The following is a 13752-nucleotide window of genomic DNA, read 5'->3' as shown; positions in this document are numbered from 1 at the left end:
ATGTAGTATTTTATTTGACTTGACTTGTGCCTTGATTTCCTTTCCAGAGTATTCCTTTTTCTCCATGTTTCTATTTGTAATGCAAAATAATTTTTAAATTAAATTTTATGAAAATGTCTTAGAGTTCAGTATTCTGCCATCATTGGCTCCTCTGTCAGTTATCCTGATTTCTGAAATGTCATTTGCAGATTATAAATGTTCACGTTTTTGTCGTAATCAAGCCAACCTTTTTCAATTGACTTGTTCCCTCTTGAAGTGATGTAGAGTTTTCCTTTCTTTAGTGTTAACTTTCAGTTCAAAGAATATGATTTACCAGGCTCCAGGATGAGGGCTTCAGAACCTGCCAACAGTGTCTCAGAAGGGCCAGATTTGGCAAGGCTGATGAAGCTTGTAGGGAGCACTAAAGGGGGCGCTCCCCTCAGGTTTATACAGGTACAATTGCCCCTGTTAGTGAGCAGGGCCTTCAATTTCATGCCCATGCTATTAATGTAGGAAGATCAGAAATCTTTCCTTTCCTCCTAGTCAACATATTGACAATGATCTTCTAGAGATGATACTATCACAGCTACTGAGAATTGCCAGCCATGTTGGAGGGCAGGGTGGCTTAAACAGCTTGGTTGGGAAGGTGGTCCTGGCAAGATGGCCACATGCATTGACTGCTGTCAACTCCTTCACTCTCTGCCATGCTGACATTAGCTCATTCCTGCTCAAGGCATTGAGCCCACTCTCCCTCCATAGTACTGAACCTAGCTCCATCTTATTAGATCCCTTCTTAGATATCGCTGGCCCACTACGTGCTCTGGAATCAAGAGTCCACTCTCCAGGACTTTTAGATATTTCACAGTAGTGTTCTGATCTTGCTGTTGCACTTAGTCATTACTATTTTCCTCAAGACTAAATATTCCTGAATAGGCTTAATCACTTACTCAGCTAATAATTTTGAGCCCCTGTTATGTTCACAGTATGATGGTAGGAGGTGGGCAGAATGTAGTGAAAAAACTACACATCAGTCTTCCTTCATGGAGCTTGTGTGTGTGTGTGTGTGTGTGTGTGTGTGTGTGAGAGAGAGAGAGAGAGAGAGAGAGAGAAGAAAGACCATTTGTCAAAAACAAATTTAAAATCTCAAGTGTTCAGAGTGGTGCTGAGGATAAGGTATTGATGTTAAAGAGATGTAACAGGAAGAAAAAAGCATCTAGAAGTAAAGAAAAACAATTCTCCAAGTTTTCATGTTAGAAGAATGTGGTGACAAAGATGGCCCTAGTGGACATTACCCCCCTCCCTAAGTGCACACACACACACACACACACTGCTCTTTAGCTTGGTGGCTTGCGCTAGTTCAGGCCCTCTGAGAAGCAGATGCCAAGTAGAGTAAGATATGCATGGGTCTTACTTATTTGGGGAGCCTGTCTGTGAGAATAGAGGGCAGGGAGCCCAGGGAGGCAGTGACAGCCTTCAGACTGTGATTCAAATCTGACACTTGTACAGAAAGAACGAGAGGAGTAGGCAGGACACATCTCGGATTGCAGCGAGGCCACACCTTCTTAGGCCTGGGCTGCTGGCTTATGCTTTCATAGTCACAGTGGGACAAGGGGCCCAGGAGGCACTCAGGTGCCCCCGTATGTGTTCCTCCTGCCTGTGTGTGGAAAATTAGCTGTCACTTCTGCTGGTGATGGTGACTCCCTTTCTCATAAGCTGGAATCTGGACATGGGGAGTCCAAAGTGCTCTAGAATCTGCCTTCGTTTGTAGCTTAAGGGGACCTTGCTATATCCATTGACCTGAATTGCCCTCTTGGGAGCCAGAACATTCAATACTGTGGAGCCCAGAACTGGGGGGGTAGGAAGCATAAAGTCCCACAGTGGATCTTTGGGGTGATGGTAAGGCCACTTCCTCTTTCATTGGTCAATTCCCGGATGTGTTCCCAAGGCCCCTCAGGACAAACATGCCAAAGAATGAACTCACCCCAACACCTCAGCAGTGCCTTGATTATCTAATCCTTGTGAAGGCTGGCTGCTTTGGGAAGTGCTGTGCATGATACGATCAGTGGCCCCATGATCAGGACCCATTCTGGCCTCTCACTGGAAACTGGGATGCCTGACTGGATGCTGTTGCTTGGGATCCGGGTCTGTGGATCAGGATTTGGAGAAGTCAGCATATGCAGGGGAGTTTGAATCCTTGTCAACAGGAAAGGTTAACGCTTAGCTGGAATGACTATCACTAGGAAGAGTGACACAGATGCCACATGCTCATCTTAATGGGAAAAGTTTAATATAAAGAATTACTAGCTATAAGTAGCTTTAAGAACAGCGATTACTAGGGCTGACATATATACCTTGTTGGCAGGCAAGGCCATGGTTCACAGGGAAGTCACCAATTCATCTGCTGGTGGAACTTGCTAGAGATCTGCCCTCTAAAATGCTCAGGAAGCTGCCTGGGAGGGGTTTCAGAGGAGTCCTCAGTACCTGACTACCAGAAGGAGGTACCAGGGGAAGGTGCTGCTGCCATTCCTGGAGCACTGTTACTACAGGCCACCAGGCGGCCTGCATGCTGCAGGAATCTTGAAACAAAACCTTTTGCTCCTGCAATGTCTCTCCAGCGCCCTCTGCTTCAGGCCAGCTGCCAAAGGAGAGGCTATTTAAAGACCTAGATTCATTTTCATGGCACTCCTACCTGATTTGTATTTTAGAGGTAACACCAAAATATCCTGTCATTTCATAAGAGTTCATTTTAATCTGATTGAAAATATTAATGTAATGAGAGCAGAAAAACTGTGATTCTCAGAAGTGGGAGAGCAATTCAGTATGGTGACCTGAGAAAGCCCATGTGGCCACCACCGGCAGTGCCCACTTAACCAATGGCCATTACAGCTACCCCACCTATGGGTGCCCACTTATCAATGCACATTACAGTTGCTCCACCCATGGACTAGAAATGTTTGCTTTGCTTGGTGTGAACAGCCCTCTTTTGAAGAAACTTTGAAAACTAAATTCATTAAAACACCTCCTTTCTTCGATTTCATGTCTCCAAAGAAATCTAAGAATCTGGTTTTCTGTGCACCTTTGCCTAAAGGGACGTCATGGACCAGCAGGACCTATGGGGATTTCTAGCTGCCTGAGAGTTGTGTGTAAATCCAGACCATGCACTTCAATTGCTATTGAGTTTACAAGCATGACTCAGCATCTTTGAATTCCGAGGACTCTGGAGAGAGGGATGCTAAGGCTGAGTTTCTAGACCTCCAGGTCCCAGCACCAGCCTCTAAGAAGCTGGAGGCAGGACACATCCTACCTGGTATTAATCACTTTGCCTTTGCTGCCTTCACTCAACAGACTCAGCCCTTAGTTACAACACTTCTGTCCAAGTTTTCACCCCTTTAATGGTAGTTTTATATTAAAAATAGCATGTCTTTTTGATGGCATTAGTATTTTTATTGGACTTGTTATTTGCAAATACTCAGAGTTGTATGCATTGATTGGTTTATATTTCTTGAGTATTCTGGAAAGAAAAATAACCAGAAATACTTGTCTCTCTCAAAGAGAGAGAAAGAGAAAGAGGGCTTTATTTTTTTCCTTCTTTTTTATGTGACAGGATATACCTAACACAGAATTTGCCATTTTAAACTTTTTGAAATGTAAGGTCCTTAATTATAGACAAGCCCATGGTAGAATTCCAATTTCTCAAATAACTGAGGATACATTCAAATAAGTATTATCTTAATGCTATACAAATTAAGTTTCCAAAATCCAATATGTTTGAAAAAAATATTTGGAGTACATAAGTGTAAAATAGATTTAACCTAATATGCAATTTCTAGGGAAAATTCAGATATTATACATTTATATATATTCTGCCTAGAAAGAGCAAGTGGAAATTTTTTTATTGGTTGGCATGTAGTTTCAGATTCTGGATTTTGGGGACGCAAATGGTAAAAAGACATCTTTGGTTTACAAACATAATACATTTTAAATGTAGTTTATGTCTATTTAAAACACATGTTTTATATCATAATTACATGAAGCTCCAGCTATTTAATTTTAGTGCAGAAATCCAAACTCTTGTACAGAATTCAAAATTCCATGCTTCATACTGAAAAAAAATTCATTCTGAAGTAACCAAATTGAAATGTCTGAAAACTGCATTCTTGAAAATTAAGGAAAATATTTAAATTTAAAATTTTACTAGAGAATAGATTTTTAATGTGTTATGAAACTTAGGAAGCATTTTATATAATTCTCCATGTTTTACCAATAAAATAAATAATTTTGAATCATTTCAAATAATTTCAAATCAATTTTTTTTGGGGGGTGTGCCTTTCCAAAGAGATAATCCTGAAATCTCTGAACATCGTTTTTGTTTTAACGATATTTAAAGGGGCCTCCCTGGTGGCACAAGGGGTTAAGACACAGCCTATGAAGGTATCCGCAGCCACTGAAGCATGAGTTCGATCCCGGCCAGGAAGGAGACCCACATGGTGCAGCAGAGCTCTCCTGACACGCCTGCTGCTCCCCTCAGCAGTGTATTTCAGTCAATCTGCCTGTTCTGTTCCCTACTCTGTCTCTGGTGAATCCTCTCACTCCCCACACCTCTGGCCTGTACCCCAGTTCTTGTATGCATGAATAAATAAATCTTTAAAAAAATCAATATTTAAGTAATTTGAATCATACTTCAAGTTCCTTTTGAAGGAAGATATTCTTCACTTGAAAACAGAATTTACCTCCCAAATGTAAATGAGTTGTTTATACTTAGGTACAATTCAGTGACAGCTACTTGAGTAAGATGCTTGATTTAAATGTAGAGAATCTGACCTAACTTGCCTTGTGAAATCCAAATGGACCTGAGGGCAGAGCGGTAACATTTTGAGACCTCCCAGTTATTCAGAAGTGAGGACCCCCACTGTCAAGGGTAAATTTCATATAACAGACTGCTCCCACAGGAGAGGTTTTTGAAAGTTCATTTTTAACAGTTTAAATAACACTGACATATAAAACACTATTTTTAAATGAACTATTCAGGGGTATTTAGCACCTTTACAATGTTGCACCAACAATCCCTTTATCCACCCAGGCCAAACATTCCCCAAAGGACACTCCATATGCCTTAAGCAGTTGCTCCCCATCCCATGTCTCCCCAGCCCTGGCAACAGCCAGTCGGCGTTCTGTCACTATAGAATTACCTATTCTGGAAATTTCATGTAAACTGAATATATAGATGTGACCTTCTGTTTCTGGTTTTTAAAAAATTTATTATAAAGAGATTCCTCCAAATTGTAGCATACATTTTAAATCAGTCTAATGCAGGTGCTGGTGAACAGAATGCTTTGAGCCTTATTTCTAGTGCTGCTGGTTTACTTTTCTTGTCTCCTCCATTCCTCCTCCTTGAGCTCTGCCAGGGTGCCCTGGGGACTCAAGCCTGCTCAGGGGTGTATTCTCTCCCTCAGGACAAGCAATTGGTTACATTTCAGGCCAGTGAAAGTCAGGGCTTAGCCTGTTGACCAACTGATCAGGAAGGAGCTGTTCTCTTCCTGCTGAGATTATCACCAGAAAAGATAGTGAAATCCAGTGCAACTAGGGACTGATAATATGACCAACTCAGAACCCAGAGAAGGGAAGAGACAGTCTCCCTCTGTTTGAGCTGCTAAAACAGAAATGCCACCTCCTGGGTGGCTTATATACAACAGAAGTTTACTTCACAGTTCTGGAGGTTGGCGGCCCTGCAGATTCAGTGTTTATTGAGGATGTGCTTGGCCCATAGACAACTGCCATTGTACTGTGTCCCTTCCGGAAGGGGAAGGGATGAAAGATTTCTCTAGGGTCTCTTTTATGAGGGCACTAACCCTATTCATGAGGGCTCCATCCTTACACCCTAATCTCCTTCCATGGGTCCTACCTCCAAATACCATCATAATGAGAGTTATATTTCACTCTATGACTCTGGGGGATGGGCTGGGCATGAACATTCAGTCTATAGCAGAGACTAGCCTTATTTTTATACTTACACCAGTTTAAGGGATGCTTCTGTAAATCACAATTAGGAGCCAATTAATATCCAGAGAATAAAGATCAAACAGATCTAGACAAAAAGATACTTAGCTAGAGTTGACACACAATGGGTTTATATTTAATTGATGGTGGGGCTATATAAGCGTCAAATATTCTTAAAAAAGAGAGTCTTGATATGTTCTAGACCAATCCTGGCCTACTTTTTTAATTCTCTCCAAGGGCATCCTTTTAAAAGAGCAGAATTATTCCTGAATATGAAGCTGCTTATTGACTTTTGAAAAGAATCAAAATGTTTGCCACTTGACACTGAAGAACAAAGACTATGGTTGTTGAAGATTTCTCATAGTGTGTATCTGGGGGAGGGAGGGAAGTGAAATTGACTGGTGGACTGAACCAAATAAAATCAATTTTAGAAAGTATTTTGCATCATGGGAAACCACAGAATGATATGACTGAAGGATTTTCACATGGTGGATTATCTATTTCTCTTCAGGGAGGAGAAGCCAAATTGAGAAAGAGAAAAAAAAATCTCACATGACCAATCAATCATTGAACCGTTGTGCCTGACTGAGAACTATTCTTCCATAATTTTCTCTAATCATAATTATCCTTTTCCTGACTCTTAACCCACCTCAGTGGTGCTGTGTGGGTTTAGTTTGGAAAGGAACAGAATCTAATCCTGGTTCATGTAATCAAGGCAGGAAGGAGGGAGGGAGGGAGGGGGAGAGAGGAGAGAGAGAGAGAGAGAGAGAGAGAGAGAGAGAAAGAGAGAGAAGAGAGAGAGAGAGAGAGCATGCAAGAGAGGAAAGCACTGATAAACATAGAGTAACTCAGAGTGATGTGCTAAACAGCTAGAACAACTACATCTGAAAAAACAGCTCCAAGCGTCCAAATGCCGTTGGCCTGCTTTTTAGAATGTTGTCCCTAAAGTCATTCGTGTCTCCATTCCAGTCATTTCCATCTTTGGGTTTTTGGCCTTAACATGCACATTTCAGGAAGGGTCTGATAGGGCCATCATGCCCATCCCTCCCTGGGGGTCAAAAGGGTGAGATGGGAGGAGTATTTTCATTATGCACCTGATCCATGGGATTCCAGGGGTATTCCCCTGAGGAAAACAAAGTGCTGTTACCAAAGGTGAGAGAGGTATCCTTGAGAAGCAGAAACAAAAGACCCGATGGGAACCTTTGACCTTGCTTTACCTTGGCGACATCCAGTCATTTCACTCCCCCAAGTGATTTCTCCAGAGAGAGGAGGCATATTAGCTGTCCATCTTGAGTCACTGGGGTGAGTGGTAATGCTGGCTAGGGGTTCTGGTTTGTTTCAGAATTGTCTATTTTCTCAAAGGCCGACTGTCCTGTAGCATTTCACTACAGGTTTTGGGCAACTCATGAATCGCCTTTTCAGAAGTTAACTTTCCATGCAAACTCTGGATTCATCACTTAGCTCTTTTTCTGTTTTCATACATTATCCAGCACATTTGTTAAATGCCTACTGTGAGTTTGCACTGTTCTAGGTGTTGTAATACAGCATATCCTTCTTTTTGCTGAGTCCCTCCCATGGGTCTGCACTATTTTAGAAGCTGGGGCATTGCAAAGAACAACCAAGGCCTCTGACTCTGAATGGAACTTGATTGCACCCCAGTACTTGGTTCAATAAATATTTGTTAAGTGAGTCATTGAGTGACAGCAGCTTGTGTTATGTTGCTGTGAGCCCAGCTTTGTGGCATGCATTAATGATGTGGTGGTGGCGCTTAAGTATTTGATTTACTATTTTTTTCCTGTCCTGCATATGCCGTTTCCTGCAACTCTCAGAAATCACGAGTAAATCTTTGAAAGAAGACTCCAAACTACACTAGTTTTCAAAGGAGACTCTAGTGTTTTCTCTGCTGTGGAGAAATCAGCAAACATGGACAAGCAATTCTGACTTGCAAACCAGCAGCTGATGGGTGTGAGTCACCATGTGCCCCGGGGACAGGCTACTCCTCCGACATCAGGTGGTCAGGAGCTCTTGGCAAACGTCAGAGGTTGCTGCCTGTGGTGGGTGGTGCTGGCGTCAACTCAGGCAGTAGGAACCATCTAGCTTCACTCTATAAAAAGGAAAGCTTGCTGCTCTCCTGTGAATGATGTCAGAAATCGGAAGTGGGGCTACCAAAATACGGTTTCCCCACCTAGAGGCAGAAGCTGGAGGGTTTTATAGGGTGATTATTTCTAGCAAAGTTCCAAGGCAGAAGCTGGAGGATTTCATAGGGTGATTATTTCTAGCAAAGGTCCAATTTTCCCCCAAACAGAGAAATCATGAAAGTATTTAACTTCTAGAAGATGAACATTATGAAAATAACCATATAATAAACCTTAGAAAACAAATAAATAGAAAACTGACATCATTTTAAATGATGAGTTAGTATGATGTACAATAACCTCTAAGACATATTGCTATTATTTTTATAGCACAAATACATTTATTTACTAATCAAAGCGATGAACCTAATAAAACCAACACGTTGAAATCGTAAAATATCTATGATGAAGGTAACTGATGACAGTAATGAAAAAAAAAAAAGGCAGCATGGAGATTTTCTCGTTGACCGGACCTTGCTCATCCTTGCAGCTAATTCCTGTCCAAAATGATGACGGAATTGTTATTCTTCTTTTTCATAGACCCGAGTACAGGTGACAATGTTTATGACGCATCCAGCACTAACTCCCATCTTCCAGTTTTCTTGTTATTGTGCTTTCCTTCCCATTCCATTCTTGACCTTGAAACAATGCACCATTTGTAAAGTTGCAGAGTCTGAGTTTTCCTGCCATCAGCGGTCGTTTCTTCGAACTTATCTCCCAGATTAGAAACCTGTGTTGTTTCTAAAGCACTCTCAGCTTTTATTGTGAAATGATTGCCATTAACACTGATGACACAGTCTGATTGGCCACTACACCCATTTTTTGCAGAACTATTCTGACACCTAGCTCCTCCATGTATTCCTCAAGGCCAGTGCTGCTCATTGAGCACCATCTTCCTGCCAGCTGCTGGGCAGGAAGGATCTTCCTGCCAGCTGTGGGCACAGGAGGGCGTGTGGAGCGAGCAGTGCAGAGTCAGCTTGGTGGAGTGACTTTCTGAGACATTAAATGGAAAAACCTTGCAGATGATGGTCATATATATATATATATATATATATCTCACATTTGATTTGATGATTTGATGATCATAATAGAGATATATGGTTTTACTTGTATATATGTTTTATTTACACATCTATGCCAGATATATTTCTTAGTATGTGTGTCCAGAAAAAGGTTTGCACCATACCAATAATAATGATTGCTCTGGGCAGGGTGTAGAAAGGGGCACGACTGTAGCTCATGGTCAGGGGGAATTTTAACTGTAATGTTTCATTTTCTAGAAGAATTACTCATTCATAAACTTAAAATTCATTTTAAGAGCAAAATATTAATAATTGCTAGGATAGGCAAATTTGCTAGGTAATTTTACAAACTTTACAACTTTACAAACAGCGCATTGTTTCAAGGTCAAGAATGGAATTGGGGGCCTCCCCTGGTGGCGCAGCGGTTGAGTGCTTGGCTGCGAAGCTGCCCGCAGCCTCTACAGTGTGGTTTGATCCCCGACCACTGGCGAGGGTCCCACATGGCGCAACAGACCTCTCCTGCTGTGCCCGCTGCTCCCCTCAGCAGTGTATTTCATCACTCTGCCTGTTCTGTTCCCCACTCTGGCTCTGGTGAATTCTCTCACCCTCCTGTGCTTCTGACTGTACCCAGTGCTTGTATAAATAAATAAATAAATCTTAAAAAAAAAAAAAGAATGGGATGGGAAGGAAAGCACAATAAGAAGAAAACTTGAAGATGGGAAATTAGTGCTGGATGCATCATTAACATTGTCACCTGTACTCGGGTCTACGAAAAAGAGTAACAATTCCGTCATTGTCTTGGACAGGAATTAGTTGCAAGGATGAGCAAGCTCGGGTCAATGAGAAAATCTCCATTCCGTTTTTTTGTTTTTTTTTTCCCATTACTGTCTTCAATTACCTTTATCAAAAGTTCCCTTTCAAGTTTGTTAACAGACACAGTTCTATGGCCTTCTACAAATATCCTATCAGAAGCAGGCCACATAAAAGATGCTCATGCTTTGCAGAGGCACAAATGTGAAAAGGAAGATTGTCACCTGTAAGTGAAGTAGTGTTGGAATTGACATTAGCTCAACTGCCCTCGATTATTTGGATTTAATCATTGTGTAGCATTCTGATAGTTCTATCATGCTTTATGGTTTCCAGAGCACCTCATTTGAATCACACAGTTGTGTGCAATAGGGCTGCCTCTCTACACCCTTTCCATTACACACCCTTTCCATTTCTCAACTAGACAGTTGAGGCTCATAAAAGTTAAGTAACTTATCAAAGATTAAATTAGGAAAAAGGCAGAGTACTTGTATTTTTCTGGAGCTGAATGCTTTCTCTAATTGCTCCATTTTCAACAAATCCATCTCAAATTGGTAATGGAAGCTGTCAGTCCCTACATTTCATTTTCTTGCTGGTTGAGTTTACACTTTGGCAGCCCCTGTAACCTCTTTTTATGTGAAACTAGGTGATGGGCTCAGATACAGAAAACAACCTCAGAACAGAGCGCCTCCCAGTTAGCAGGAGGTGTGCTGCCAACAGCGCTTGGCCTCCCTCCCTGAACAGTTGCAAGGGATAAATGACACCGTGCTGGGCTGACTCCACAGCCCTGTGCTGCCTGCGGGTAGTTGGTAGAGTGTATCTATCTTTTCTCCCATCTAAGTCAGGGTTCTCAGGAAACTTACTCTTCATTCTCCCTCAGTAGCTAGCCTCTCAATGAATATGCATTTGATAAGTTCTTTCAGCCTCATAAAGTAGCCAGAGCAGTGTGGAGCAACACACTTTTTAAATTCAGACACTGCCCATGAGAATTAACACCTCTGAAAATAAACTCTTGCTCTTCTTTTTCACACACACCCCCACCCTGAACCCGCTCCTCCCACACACTTCTTATTTTAAAAGCTGGCAATCCAACATTCAGAGTTTGTAAATCCAAAATCTCAGTCACTCCTTTCTTTTATAATACCCTACCTCCAATCCTTTAGCAATTTTTGTTAGCTCTGCCTTCAAATTCCATCCAAAGTCCGATAATTTTTTTACCATCTCCACTGCTCGGTCTCTGGCCCAAACCACCATCCTCTGTCACCTGGATCATCAGAGTGACCTTCATTTGCATCCCCTAAAACAGTCCTTGGCACCTCATCAGAGTGACCTTCATTTGCATCCCTTAAAACAGCCCTTGGACCTCATTACTTCTCAAGACAGCAGTCAATGGCTCCTATTACTGTTTAGGTAGACCCTATAGCTTGCACTATTCAACATCCTCCAAAATGTGCTCAGTTTGGTTGAGGCAGAATCTAGAGCTTGCGAAGTTGTACATTCTATTGTCTCCCATTACTCTGCCTTCTGGGCCCCTTCCCGAGGGCCTGTAGGATCCATGTTCTTTCCCAAGCACCCAGTTATCATAGCTGGTTTGCTCATCTCCATTAAGTCTTTGCTTAAATCACCGTATCAGGGAGACTGTCCCTGACTACTCCATTTAAAACTACATCCCTCTTGCCAGGACACACACACACACACTCACACAGACACACATATACACACAAACACTACCCCTGCCCTTCCCTGCCTGAGTTTTCCCCATAGCAGGCATCACTGTCTACCTCACTAAATAATGCACTTGTTCCATGCATCTAACTCTCCTGCTAGAATGTCTGCTCCAAGAGAGTAGGAATTTTTGTTTCTCCGGTTTTCTGGTGTATTCCCAGCACTGAGCACGTGTCTGTCACATGACAGATACTTAGTGAATATTTGCTGAATCAATAATATTGACAAAGATGAAAATTAGAGGTCCCTGGTATTGGCGGAGGTATGGGCAATAGATATTTTCCTATGTTGTTGATCAGGGTGGAAGTTGGATTGACCTCTTGAAAGGGCAATTTGGTAAGATCCATCAAAATTTGAAAGAGACAGCTTACTTATGACCCAGTAACTCAACTGCCAAACATTTATTCAATAGATGACATACATAGGTCGGGGATGTTCAGGACAGCACTATAACCACAGCCACCAAAGGCTGGGAATGAACTTAAATGTTCGTTGTTAGAATTGTTAGGGGGAAAAGGATGTCCTAAAGCTAATTCCACACAGGCTTTGTGGACTCCACCCCCACCCCAGGCCAAAGCCAAAGCCACTGGGAACTCCAAATCCCATCACCACCAAAGGGAAGGTGGCTGGAACCTGAGGGTGGGGTTAAGCAGCCAGGTTGGTATAAAGCCAGACACGTGGTCAAATATGGTCACATAACCATATGTCCGTGGAATACCCAGCTCTTAAAGTGATCCTGGGAGTTACACATGTCCTGATGTGGAGCAGCCTCCATGATACACTGAGGGAAACCAGCCATAATGGAAACCACACAGATATGTATGGGCTATATCACACACATGGAAGGGGACACACACAGGTCTGTGCAAGCATAAATAAATACATAGAGACAGAAATAAATATAACAATTGTTAGGGGGAAAAGGATGTCCTAAAGCTAATTCCATACAGGCTTTGTGGACTCCACCCCCACCCCAGGCCAAAAGCCAAAGACACTGGGAACTCCAAATCCCATCACCACCCAAGGGAAGGTGGCTGGAACCTGAGGGTGGGGTTAAGCAGCCAAGTTGGTATAAAGGCAGCCACGTGGGCTTTGAGGGGCCCCCATTTTGGCTCTCCACCAGCTAGCAGCTAGGCCAGCTCTGAGAGTGACTTTGGGTTTCCAGGTCGGCGGATCGGGTAGGACGCATTAAAGACTTTATTTCCCTATTTTCTCCCTGAGTTGTACATTTTCCTTATTTCCTTTTCCCTTGTAAATAAACCTTTTATTAATCTTTTGTGTGTGTCTGTAGTGGAGTATTAATAAGTCCCTTGTGAGCGCGCGGGTGAGGACCCACAGCCAGGAACCCGTTCAATATCGGGGCTGTCCTATAACACAATAACTCTGGAAAATCGCAAGAAACTAATAATAAAGGTTGCCTTTTCAGAGGAAGTTACTTAAGGACTGGGAAACTTGGAAACGATTTGAAAATTTTTTCATGCATAGAGTACTTAAAAAAAAAATCCCCTTCCATCATGCGTCAAACCATCCTCTTGCTAACTTTTACTCTGTGTAGGGCTGACTTGTTAAAAACACACTCTGAATTCGGCTTTGATGACGTGGGCCTGGGGGCGGGACGGAGGATCTTTTATTTCCTCGGGGAGCGAAGCCAATAAAACGTATGAATAGATGCAGCCTCACCTCGTGCTCTGTGACTCCAGGGCTTGCTCCCTCCCCCCAGCTCGGTCGCGATCGCCGGTCGGAGCCCCAGGATTTTGCCATCTGGCTGGCGTCCCTGCCTTCTCCTTAGAGGGCAGCAGCGGAGCATCTCGGGGACGCATGCGCCCCGATTTGCGCCGGGGGAATTAAAACAGAGGAGAAAAAAGCCCCAGCAGAACGCGCGCCCCAAACCAGCAAGCACAGGAATTGCGCAGCGGCTAGACCCGGGGCCGGGAGGCACCTCCGGCCTCGCCCGCGTCCCCCGCTGCGGCGTGATGCGCACGGACCGGCCCGCGACGCCCGGGCCGCGACTGTCCCCGCACCTGGACGCCCGCCCGCCGGCCGCGGCGGCTTTCTCGGACTCCCCCGGCGCCGGCGGGGTACCTCCC

General features: G+C 43.3%; 1 pseudogene; it reads right to left on the bottom strand.

Moving 5' to 3' along the window:
• Window positions 1-8632: 8632 nt before the first annotated feature.
• LOC119255194 (fatty acid-binding protein 5-like) lies at window positions 8633-9352 on the bottom strand (annotated as a pseudogene).
• Window positions 9353-13752: the final 4400 nt, after the last annotated feature.

The sequence above is a fragment of the Talpa occidentalis genome, unplaced genomic scaffold (genome assembly GCF_014898055.3).
Source record: "Talpa occidentalis isolate TD23 unplaced genomic scaffold, MPIMG_talOcc4v2.1 talOcc4.3, whole genome shotgun sequence".
NCBI classification, from domain to species: domain Eukaryota; kingdom Metazoa; phylum Chordata; class Mammalia; order Eulipotyphla; family Talpidae; genus Talpa; species Talpa occidentalis.
This window is presented reverse-complemented; position numbering and strand designations above follow the sequence as displayed.